Source organism: Acomys russatus, chromosome 17, assembly GCF_903995435.1.
Source record: "Acomys russatus chromosome 17, mAcoRus1.1, whole genome shotgun sequence".
NCBI lineage: Eukaryota > Metazoa > Chordata > Mammalia > Rodentia > Muridae > Acomys > Acomys russatus.
In genome coordinates, this window is record NC_067153.1 from 8,995,123 (window position 1) to 9,007,859 (window position 12,737).

The 12,737-nt window shown below is 38.7% G+C and overlaps 1 pseudogene; it reads right to left on the reverse strand.

Moving 5' to 3' along the window:
* Positions 1 to 11,647: 11,647 nt before the first annotated feature.
* LOC127201791 (60S ribosomal protein L5-like) lies at positions 11,648 to 12,525 on the reverse strand (annotated as a pseudogene).
* Between the last annotated feature and the right edge of the window lie 212 nt (positions 12,526 to 12,737).

A 12,737-nucleotide genomic window follows, 5' to 3' on the forward strand; every position in this document is an offset into this window, starting at 1 on the left:
GGACAAAATGGCAGGCTACAGAATTGGGAAAAGATCTTCACCAACCTACATCTGACAGAGAGCTGATATCCAAAATATATAAAGAACTCAAAAAACTAGACATGAACAAACCAAATAACCCAATTAAAAATGGGGTACAGAGCTAAAGAGAATTCTCAACAGAAGTATCTCTAATGGACAAGAAACACTTAAAATAGTGTTCAACATTCTTGGCCATCAGGGAAATGCGAATTAAAACAACTCTGAGATTCCACCTTACACCCATCAGAATGGCTAATATTTATATATGTTTAATTTGAATTGATGGGGAAAATGGATTCACTAAATGGATGTTCTAAAAAGATGTACATAAAAAGACTGAGTGTTATACTCAAATTGTATTAGGTTTTTAATTTTTAACAAAGTTTTTAGTCCTTTATTAATCATGAGTAAACTATTTGCCTTTCCCAGTGCGTACATTTTAAGAAGGTTCAGGATGGACAACAATGGAAAGTCACCAGGGTTGTACCAGTGCTGGGCTAGGGCATCTCATCAAAGTGCTTGTCGCTTCTCTGCCAATATGTCCCAGCATTAAGGCTGCTGTTTGAAAGGTCACTGACTGTTGACATTATAACAAAGTCTTTAACTGTGCTAAAGCAGAAATGCCACTGAAACCTATTTTCATGTATGCTTTGGAATATGACACCTTGTGACTGAACACATGCCGTAGTCCACACATGGCAATCTCCACACACCCCACTGGCTTTCCATCATGTGTGGCATGCCCATCTCCAGATGGCCAGTTCAGATATGACTTCCTCCACAAATCCCTCATTTATCTACCCTCCTCTTTCCTTAAAGTCAGTTGTCATTCTCTCTAAGTTCCTACCGAGAAGCCCTTCATTATGTAGTTTACCTTTGAGCTTTTCTTCCTGTGCCACTGATAGAGTAAGAACCCTGTAAACACTAAGCAAGTGTCCTACCATTAAACTATAGGTTCAGATTCACAAACGGTTAGTGTAATACACAGGAAAGAATAACACCAGAGACAGCTGACAGGCGCTGCATGTTTTCTGTGCTGGTCAATCTGAAAGGAGTCCTTTAGTCCTTGAAAGTGTAAGTAAGAAGTATGATTTCTAATCAACAATTCCTGATCCAGGCCTTCAATAGTAAATGTGCAAACTCGGGATGCTTAACTGTGGAGCTGGTTTCCACAAGAGAAAGGTATTAAGTGAGAAAAAAGAAAAGAAAAAAATATGAATTTACAAAGCAGTTGAGGGACTCATAAAGCAGAGTTAGATTGTGCACTTCAGTTTCATATTTGTGAGTACATTCAGATAGTCAAAGCCATACTTAGACATGTTCTAAACCACTGTAACCATTAAAAGTTCCACTTGGGGTTTCTAATCCTTTCTAATCTATTACAAAAGCACCATCAGTATTTCTCTCAGCAATTACCTGGCCAACTTTGGTCTAATCTGGCCGAGCAGAAAACACATCCAAGAATACTTAGACACAAAGCCCTGTTATTAGCTGTAATGTTACAACTCTTTAATTCCTATATGTCATATTCTGAACTTGTGGCTCTTAGACCACATGTCTATCATTTTCCTCTGAGGCATTGCTGGTCAGGTGCTGTTGCCTTTGTAGGGGCAGATAAAGCCTCTCTTCCATATTCTTAGGTGTTATTTCCCGCCCCCCCCCCCCCCCCCCGCCAGCGTCCCCTTCCCAAGGCTGTGTAAGTCATCTTTTCCATTCTCTCCACTTTAATCATCTTTTAATTCTCTCCACTTTAATCATCTTTTAAAAATACATTGCAATGTTCTTTTCCTCATCTTTGGCTGCCTTCAGGTTAGGTGTATATGACACTAAATACCTGCCTTGAGTCTTTCCATTGTTGATCTAATACTTGTCTTCCCTTTGGAAAGATGCACTTGGAAGGTTGCCCAGGCAGAGTCAGTAACGTTATTGTCATGTGCAAGATATGAAACCAACACAAAGGAACAGACAGGAGAGGGAATGAAACGGCCAGCTGGAACGGCAGAAACGAATGCTGCTCCTGTAACCTCAGGAGCCAGTGAGCACAATTGAAGCTTGTCTAGTTTTGACAACGACTTAAGGATGCATACAACACTGTGGCTTTTTTGCCTTGCTGTCTGCACCTTTGGGGAGCATTGGACTGCATGGTGGTGAGCAGCTGAGTAACCTCTGACCATGACACTTTGGGTTGGGGTGCACTTCAGAGATGTTTTTAGCATTTTCCTCCTATCAAGATTTGTCTCTATAAAACAATACCAAACACAAACTTTTTTGGATCATCCAACATTTCTGTGCTTTGTAGAAACAAAGCAGCGTGATTTTTCTTGCATTTGGAGCATACGGAGTTGATGAGAATTTGTAGAACTTTATTAGTGATTTCCACGTATTTCAGTTGGTGTCTGTAAAATTTTTGGAATTAATTAAAACTTTCAACTTTTCATGCCCATGCTTTAAAATGCATATCTTCTTCCTCCCTGGCAGCTTTTTATTGAATACGGATTACTCTAGCAGAAACAGCACATAAAAGCAAATACTAAGTAACTATAAGCCAGGATGTAACTTGATTGTTCCCTTCAATTACGATTCTAATTATCATCACTGGGAAGGAGACAGTTTTATGACTGGTGGTTTTGTTACTTTGTAATTTGGGAAAGCCATTGTGGTTATTTGCGGGGGAGGAGTTCACATTGGAGGTCTCTTCTAATTATGCACTCAAGTCCATCTTCACGGAGTTTTTAACTCTTATTACCCCTGCATTTTCTTGTCTTCTTTTGTATTAACATGATCTCACTTTTTCCTTTTTTTAAAAATTGCTCTACTTTTCAAAATTAATATATTACATTATCCCCCTTCTCTCTTTGAACTCTCCTATGTGCCTCCCATTGCTTTCTTTTAGGCTTATGTCTTCTTTTATTTTAATATATTTAAATATGTCCCTAAGTACATAAATACAACTTAATCACTCTCCATAATGTTACATGGGTGTATATATCTTCAGGCATGACCACTTGATTTGATATTGGACATCTGTGTGTTGTGCTCCTCTCTGGAGACAGTTGTTTCTCTAGTTCTCAGGATTTCTTAGTTGCCTGTAGTTCTTTGGGAAGGCACGGGGCTTCTTAATGGTCCCCCTTACATATTAGCATGATGATCAGTGTCAACCTGGCTTGAGTCACGTTAGGTGAGACTTCATGGGTGTAACTTCTAACATTTCCAGGAGACACAGACTCACAGCGGACTCTCTGCTTCTCTGGCTCTTACAATGCGTGAAGGTGAGCAGCCACTACTTTATCATGTGGGTCATCATGCCATGCTGGTCACTGTTGGGGTTCACTGGCATCACAGTTGCGTATGGCTCTGGTTGCCTCACTCCTTTTGAAGCTCTCAGGGTGCCCTCTGCTGTCATGAAGGCCAGTCCTCAAGGAGAAGCCTTTGGGTCAGATACAGCTCAGTAGCCTTGCGCTATGCTTGAAATATACGGTGCCTTCATTAATAGGGTCTTTCTTTCTACCTATGTTTTGGGAGTCTCTTGGATAACACTGACTAACAACTCTAAGGAGGATTTCTCTTGCTTGGTATTGGGATTTTTGTTAGATGGTCTATGGCTTTTGTGGGAAGCATTGTCAGCACAGATAGAACATTTTCATTTAAACTAAGAATGTACATCTATACACTGACTTATAAGTACTATAAGGTAGATAGTTAATATTATCATTCCTCAGAAATTTTCATACATTTTTTCTCTTATTTTATTCTTCTCCTCCTTCTTCTGTATTTTACTTCTGCTCCCTTCCCTAAGTAGAGCCTTTCCCATTTTTCCTTTACATCGTTTTACACTGACTCTCCTCTCTCTTTAGTGTTTCTCCATTTTACCATTGTCCTATTTTACTCTCCTGCTTTCTGCAATTACTCAAGGTTATGTCTTCACATCTAAAGATTTTGAACTAGGAGCCTCAGATGAATTAGAACGCACAGTCTTCGTTTTTCTGGGTCTGAGTGGCCTCATTCAATTTGGTCTTTTCTAGTTCCATCCATTTACCTGCAAGTTTCACCTCATGGTTCTCTACAGCTGAATATTATTCCATAGTGTATGTTACCACAGTTTCTTTAACTTGAATGTGTTTGAAAATTATCTGGAGGTGTGAGCAGACTGATACTCTGTTAGTCTGGGGGAGATGGTCAGAGTGTGCACTTATCAGCATCAGGCAGTGGGAGTGCACTGCTCTGATTAAAGAACGCCTTTATGCATAATGAATTCAAAGTTAATCAGTGTGAGTAAGATTAATGGTCGTTCTATAACTAACGTGTTGGTCACTGAAAAGGTACACATTGATATTGTCTTTGTGCCTGGAAAAGAAGGACATTTTCACTATATTGTAGATTGTATAATTCTATTTATTTCCTATGTAATACCACCCATTTCATATGTTTGGTCTTACTCTTCTCCACTCTTGCAGTTGGGGCTGAATGTACCTACCGACATAAATACTTGCTTGCTCTTTGAGGCCACCCTTGGCCACAAAGCAAGAACGAGGTTAGTTTACAGGTCTCTCTCTCTCTCTCTCTCTCTCTCTCTCTCTCTCTCTCGTTCATCATACACAAATTTCATGTATAATTATACCTCTAATGTATCAAATACTCTAAACAATTCTTGATGATTTTCAATGTGAAATCCCAAAATTTTAAATTTTTTGAAATTAAAGTATAATTTTCATTTCATTTTTTCCCTTCCAACATACCTCCATATGTTCTTTCTTTCTCAAATTTGTGGTACCTTGATTTTCTTTCCTAATTGTTGTTATATATATATTTATATGTAAATATATTTGCAAATATATAAAAATAGTCAAGATCTGCTCAATGCTGCATTCCCCTGGGCCTTCCTGTGTTGAATTTATTAGCCATTCTGGAGTGAAACTTGCTAATGTGACTATAGGCTTAAGCCTTCCTCTCAAGTTGCTTTTTTCCCTTGAAAATGTCTCCTCTTTTTTTATATCTAATATCTTTCTTGTGACCTGGGACCAACATCATGCCATCCCTCAGGCTGATTTGACTTTCTAGATTATTAGGATAAGATGTGAAAGCTGTGTTAGTGCTTCCTTTGGGGAGTATCTTCATAGACATATTTATATAATTAAATATGCCAATTAGCCTATTCTGTCTGATATTTTATTATTATATTTTATTTATTATACATGTATCTTCTGCCAACTCAGTGTCTGGCACAAAGGAGTGTCAACAGATATTTAAGAAAAAACACGATTTTTAAAGATGGAAACAGGACATGCTATTTTGATTCATTGATTTTGTTCAAAACATTGCTTTATCAATTTTCAAATACCAGGCTAACAAAAAAGACATGTCCTTAAAGTGCAGCCTAGTCTCTTAGTTGTACTTTAAAGCATATGAGAGTTTCTGGTACGCTTCTTATATGCACATCTCTGGTCTTACACTGTGCTCAACAGTTTCACACTATGGCTATTCTTGTTTCCTCATGAGTTTGTGAGATGACTAATAGAAAACTTAAATTATTTATATATAAAACCCCAACTGCTCATGAATCTGGAAGTGTTTGAAACACTGCCACATACAACCTCCTACTGCTTCATAAATTGTTTCCGGTGACACATCGCCTTTATATTAAGTGAAATATTATATTTACTTAAGAATTACATGTCAGAAAGAAAGATGAATATTTGAGAGCATCCCAGGAAGCCATTGTGACATTATTATTTGGATATCCTAAGATTCCACCTCTTCATCTTTCTTCCCTTGATTAATTTCACATCTATTCATTTGTGAAAATATGGGCCAGAACTATTTCTTGAAGCGCTGCCATCACTTGGGGGTGTAGGGGGAAGACATTCCAGGTGTCTGATAACAGTCCTGCATCCTCCATGTCCTTTGATAATTTGGACCACAGGTACTCTGGTCTAGGAGGTCTCTATGATCTTTTAGAAACATTAATTTATAAGTATATTTCAACTTTCCAAAATGATGGGAGAATCACATTGGTTTGTGAAAGATTCCCACCTCAAGCTTGTTTACAATAAACTAGGAGGACAGTTCAAATGGCGAGCTGAAGTGACTGTTTGTGCATCATGCACATATCTCCAGACCCTCGTGATTACCGAACCAGTGTCCTCACTTTGCATAGGCATACACTTTCTGTTTCTCCAAAGTGGCGGCTCAGCTTTACTTTAAGCCCCAAGTGAAGTGGAGGAGAATTATTCTCTTCAGGTCCACTGTGGGCTCTAGGCCAGTGGCAGCTGTCAGCTCAGCAGGGTTTCAGCATGCCATTCAATGTAGACTGACTGAAAGCCCTTGCCAAGGATGAATGAGTGCCCTGCGCTCATGGGAAAGCATTTAGGTTGTCTGTTCCCTTCAGTTTGCTGCTGCTTTCCTGGCCAAACCTTACTTAGTAGATGTCAGAAAAAAGCTGCGCTTTTGTGTCAGTGTGAATGGAAATACTCCTGTGCCATTGCAGCTTAATGGAGGCACTGGGCTCCTGAGTTGAGATGTTCCGTCACTGAAGGGGCCTGGCTCTTTAGCGTAAAAGGGTCTGATCCATTTTTCTCTCTTTCTTACCTTCTCACATATGCATCTCTGATCTTACACTGTTCTCAACACTTTCACATTATGGCTATAAAAAGCATTCTTCTTCCTGCCTGATTTGGCTCTCCTAACAAAGCTTGGCTTGGCTTTTGCACTCAGTTTATATTAATAATTTGGATGAACACAGTAGCATGGATAAAAATTTTAAGCCACAGTAAAAGGAAAAAGGCAACAAGTTTATGGGTGTCACCATGTGGATACGAAGACAACACCAACGGCTCACGTAATGGAAGTTTGAGCCACCACATGATAGTAATATTGAGAGGCTGCTTGGATTGTGACAATATCCAATGCAGCAATTTATTTATAGGCTCATAGTGAAATGAGCTCTTAGAAAGAGGGGTCTGGTTGGAAGGACTTCACTGAAGGCATGCTTTTGAAATGTATACCTTGCTTTGTCCCACGGCTGTTCATCACTCTGCTTGGGGCCAACCTGAGGCTACTAGTCTTCTGTGTCTCATGTTTCCACTATCACAGGAGGTACCAGTACCATATCAGTGGAGGCAGCTGATGACAGAATCAAATCTTGGAAACCATGATCTGGAATAAACTGTTCTTTCACTAAGTAGGTTTTGGTGGAGTTTTCGTTGCAGTGACAGAAGTGACTATCACAGTTAAGTTTCAAGAGACTCACCCTGTAGAGGCTCCAGGGTGTTGATCCTCCTCCCAGGGGTTCAGCCCGTGGGTGAGGCAGGGGGGTCAGGCTGAAAGGGTGAGCGCTGGGGAGTCACCACATGGACCCGGAAGTCTGGTGAAAGCAAACCAAGGGTGAACTGCTGGAGATTCACTTATTCAGGAAGAGACAGTAGGGAGTATGGCTTTGAGTGACCAGCAGGTTCCTCCATGCCATCTCTGAGCTGGCCAATGGATGTTCATCTCTGGCCAAACTATCCAAAATCAGCTCATATACTTTTCTACTACTTTGATATTCATGTGGGAGGAAGCTGCCCCAGACCATGAGCCCTAATGGCTTCTTGCCAGTGTCAGTATTCCCTTTCTGGTTTTCTTTTTCTTTCTAAGGCCAGAGTCCTCAGGTACAGCTCTGAAAGACTGGCTCACGTGGGGATTTTGGGAGAACAGAAAGTTTTTAAAGTAGTCATATGAAAAAAATTTTCAGGCATTTCTTTGAATTCTCATAGTGAAGAATCTGCATTTATTTCTTTCATTGTAATGCTTCTCTATAACATGTTTATATTTCTTTTTATTTGTTCATAGAACTGTTCTGAGTCATGCCATGTACTACATGTGCTACTAGGCACAGGGACACAATGATAAAATGGCCGCTGTCGCCTTCTGGGCTGCAAGCGAGACGAGCTTACACTAAACATGACAGAAGGGTCATGGCTGTCACTGATAGGTACGCTCACATGGTAAATGGTTCCTTTCTCTGTAAAATAGACATGGCTGCCATGTTTCCATGTTAATTCTCTGTAGACTAAATTTAAGCTAAAATCTGGATAGCAAGACTCTAATTCAAACACGTGAAGAACCTTAAGAGAGATGTTTTAGGCAGGGGGAAAGAGAAAGAAAAGCACATGGAAGGATACATACGTGTTTGGAAGCTAACAGAAGTCCAGGGTAGCTGTGGCATAGCCGAGCATGTTCTGATGTAGTTCAGTGATCGAGGTTACCAAGCAGCACAAGAAAGCTTTGTGGGACACAGCAATCCCTTGAACAGTATGAGGTTCCGTGTGAAGGACCATTTGTTGGTGAATCTCGATAACAACCCAAGAAAACCACCTGTGTTGGTGGTTTGTGAATAGACACACTCACATTCGACCCGAGATAAGACCTGACAGAAACTTGGCAACCTCACTCAGTGTACGCATTGTCAAGAGTTCATTATATGTTAAATTTATATAGTGTTGTATATTCTAGCACTGAGAATGTTTTCCTTCCTTCCTTTCTTTCTTTCTTTCTTTCTTTCTTTCTTTCTTTCTTTCTTTCTTTGTTTTTTATCTTAGCATTGTTTTTATTAATTCATTCATATTACATCTCAATTGTTATCCCATCCCTTGTATCCTCCCATTCCTCCCTCCCTCCCACTTTCCCCCTTACTCCCCTCCCCTATGACTGTGACTGAGGGGGACCTCCTCCCCCTGTATGTGCTCATAGGGTATCAAATCTCTTCTCCATAGCCTGCTATCCTTCCTCTATCCTTCCTCTGAGTGCCTGCTATCCTTCCTCTGAGTGCCCCCAGGCCTCCCCATCAAGGGACGTGGTCAAATATGTGGCACCAGAGTTCTGAGAATGTTTCTTGTCCATACATTGACACATCCTGTCAATTATTTAATACTGCGTTCAAGACCTGTTTGTCTAAGTCAGGGAAGCAAATGCAAATTCAGGGGCAGACTCCACAGAGTGAGACTTACTAACAGCCCCAGGGAACTCCTTTTATTTCTTTATTTCTATGGCTCTTCTATATATGGATACCTATCAGGCTTGGATTTTATACAATATTCACATCTGCTAGTATTTTACTCTTAATGCGCTTTCATCTCCCTCCCCTGTTCCATGTTAAAATATGATCATTTGATTCCTAATTCTTCCCTCTGCTTGGTTTTTCTACAAGGCTGGCCATCCAGCTACAAACTTCTAATACATTGGTGATGGTCTGAGATACTTTAAATACTATTGTGATTTCTGTCAAATTCCGACAAAGCACTTTTAAACCGATTTCAAAAGAGTGGTTTAATTTGTTTCCTTAGGCTTTTTTAAATAGTAGGTTGAGCCAAAGGTAAAATATCTTATTATTATCTTCATTATTGTGCTTTGGATCACGTGACTAACAGGGGCAGAACTAGGCAGAGCCTCATGTAATGAAGCCAGGTGGGAGGACAGCACGTGTTCAGTGCACTCATACGCAGGACACATCAAACAAGTAAACTGTTCACAGACCTTCATTACATAGGCAAGGCCCGGGGTAATTATTGTGTTTCTGGCAAGAGACAAGTATGGACAATAGACATTTAAGTGGAGATAACATTAAGGGATTACTGCATTAGTTTTTGGAACGTAACCACCTATAATTGGAAAACTGATGATTCTAAATGCCTTGCTCTTTTCTGATGTCTGCTAAAAATGTGTGCTCTTTTTTTTTTTTTTTTTTTTTTTTTTTTTTTTTTTTTTTTTTTTTTAGCCCAAGTCTAGATGTGAGAGGCTACTAAGTGGGATAGTATTTAGAAGTTGATAAAACTGAACTTAATTTGTCAGGTAGTAGTTGAATAAATAGGATGTTTAGATTATATAAAAACTGGTATCTAAAAAAATGCACAAAAATGCTGTTTTCAAAATATGTACAATCATTACTTTTTCTAATATGTAAATGATTTAAGTAAAGCATATTTCATATATTCAGTGCAAACAGTGATAATAATTTCAATCACTTATATATATAAAACAAAATAAATACTGATGATCTTTTTCATGACATTTCTTAATCCGAAGTTCCTATATTTGATTTTCTACAAGAATATCTCATTAATGATTTGTCTTCAATAGTAATACTCTACTTACTTTCTTGAGAGCACATAGATTATTTGCAGAAAGTTCATAAAGCATGGCAGATCTTTAGTTAACAAAGCCTTTTTTTTTTTTTTCAGAAAATCCAAAAATTAGTCAATGGACCAAGATTGGTTCAGCAAGTTTGTCATTTTAGCTGGAAATACCAACTAAGTGCATCTTATTTTCTTTGGCATTATAAACACAGCTATCTAGAAGAGGCAGATACACAGTTCTTGGCACAGAAAGTTACAAATTAAGAACTGTACAAAAAGTCACAGCTCCCTGTTCTTTAAAGCTGTATTCACTTAAAAATTTTTCCACTTTTTATTATGTTTCTTTTTCAAGCAGATAACTTTATGTTATTACACATAAATAGAACAAACTACATACAGCAGGAAGAACCACGAAACAAGCAGGAATCATATAAATGTTACTTTCATAGTGATTTGTCTATTTTTCTTTGGCAAACTCGAGGTAAACATGTTTCCTATTTTGTTGAGTCTAAAATTCTGAATGAGAGTCAATATTTATCATATCTCATCTCTATTAACTTAAAACATCTATCTAGACCTAAAAGCATCTTAACCCCTAAACAACTAAGCTTAATTGCAAGACTTAACTATTTGGTATTCAATGTCATCAGAGACTTGAGAAAGAATAAAACTTAATTACCTGAGTGAACTGGAAGTGAACTCTGCAAAGACAGTGTAAAGTCCTCAATAGTTCCTGCTCACAAATATGTCTATCAGATAGTTTGGGCTAGAAGGCTGACGATGATATTCCATTGTTATAGAAAGTTCTGGGTGACTGCTCAGGCAGTAAACCGTCTCTGTCATTTTTAAAAATTGTATTTCTTTTTATTAATTTACCTCTATAAGAATTTTTCCTGCAAGTATGTATGTGTACTACCTGCATACCTGCTGCCCAGGAGGCTAGCAGAGAAAGCCAGATGCCCTGGAACTGGAGTCACAGGTGATTGTGAGATATTATATAGCAGCTGGAAAGGGAACTTGGGTCTTCTGGGTGTTCTTAACTCTGAGACATCTCTCTAGTACAGCTCTCTCAATTTTGACAATAAACTCTGCATTATTAGAAAATATTAAGTATTTACTCAATATATCCCACAGGAATTTGATCTTAAAATATCTAAATGGATTGTTAGAAAATTCTTTCCTTATTGATCTCAACCTAATACATTTGGTAAATGTGTTTTGAAAATAATATAAAATATTCTTTTTGCTGCTTATTCAATACGTTTATTTTCTTTGTTTAAAAAAAATCTTTTGACCAAGTCCCCTGAATGGGAAGACCAGGTGGCACTCAGAGGAAGGATAGCAGGCTACCAAGAAGAGACTTGATACCCTATGAGCATATACAGGGGGAGGAGGTCCTCCTCAGTCACAGTCATAGGGGAGGGGAGTAAGGGGAAAATGGGAGGGAGGGAGGAATGGGAGGATACAAGGGAGGGGATAACCATGAGATGTAATATGAATAAATTAATAAAAAATTTTTAAAAAGAAAAAATCTTCATAAAAATGTCCCTTTTCTTCTCAGCAGCACACTCCTGGACTTTGCAGAAGTTTTCCTTTTTGTTGTTGAAATCAGTGATCTGACTTCTCTTTTGAGCAGGTGATGTTTTGGATAGTTCCACATCTTTATATTAGGGTCTCTCATAGACTTCTTCTCACTGACTGGATTCCCTCCAGGAGTGGCATGAGCTTCTTACACATCTCTTCCATGTCTTGTGTTCCAAGGTTTATTATGTACTGTGAAAACTTTTTGGTATAAGTATCTTCATCTTTGTCCACATTGGTAACACTTGTAGTTTACAACACTCTGACCCATGAGGTACTTCCAATACACTTCTGCACTTGCTTCAAAATTGTAACGGAGGAATCATTTGGTACTCTGAGGGATAGACAAGCCTCCATCTGCGCTCCCTTCGGGGCTCCAAAAACTTTATTGCCACTTGTAGTTAGGGTAATACCTGCAACCAAATATCTAGGAAAGAAACCAGGTGGGCTGCCAATGCTTCGCACATTGTATTAATCTCCAGTCACCTCCATTTGGCCTTCATAGATCCTCATCATGCCAAACCTATTAAGAAGCCTGTAGGCCAGAAGTAGGCCAGTCAATACACTGCCCCAATATTTCTCAGGTCAACTTTAAAAGTGTATTTCAGTAGTTCACGTGTATATGGCTACAAAGACTAATCTTATCCTCTTCTATATTGGCATAAGAAACCTGGCAGATGGTATCTTTGTTAGTTAAGTGAACCATCATCATCCTATATTTGGGTGTATTATTCTTATTTTCATCCTACATTACCAATTGTGTTTGGGCATAGTAGTCAATTTTACCCTCCCATCGCCTCCTGAAATTCACCTGATATTGTAGTGGAGGCCTTATTTTTGACAATTTTAGCATGCAGTCCTTTAGAATGGAGATCTGCAACAGCTATGCCAAGATGTCCAGGTGTCACTTCCATTTTCTTTCTTTCTTTCTTTCTTTCTTTCTTTCTTTCTTTCTTTCTTTTTACAAATACATATTTTCTTTTTTCAACATATACACTTATATTATTACACATACAATAAACTACT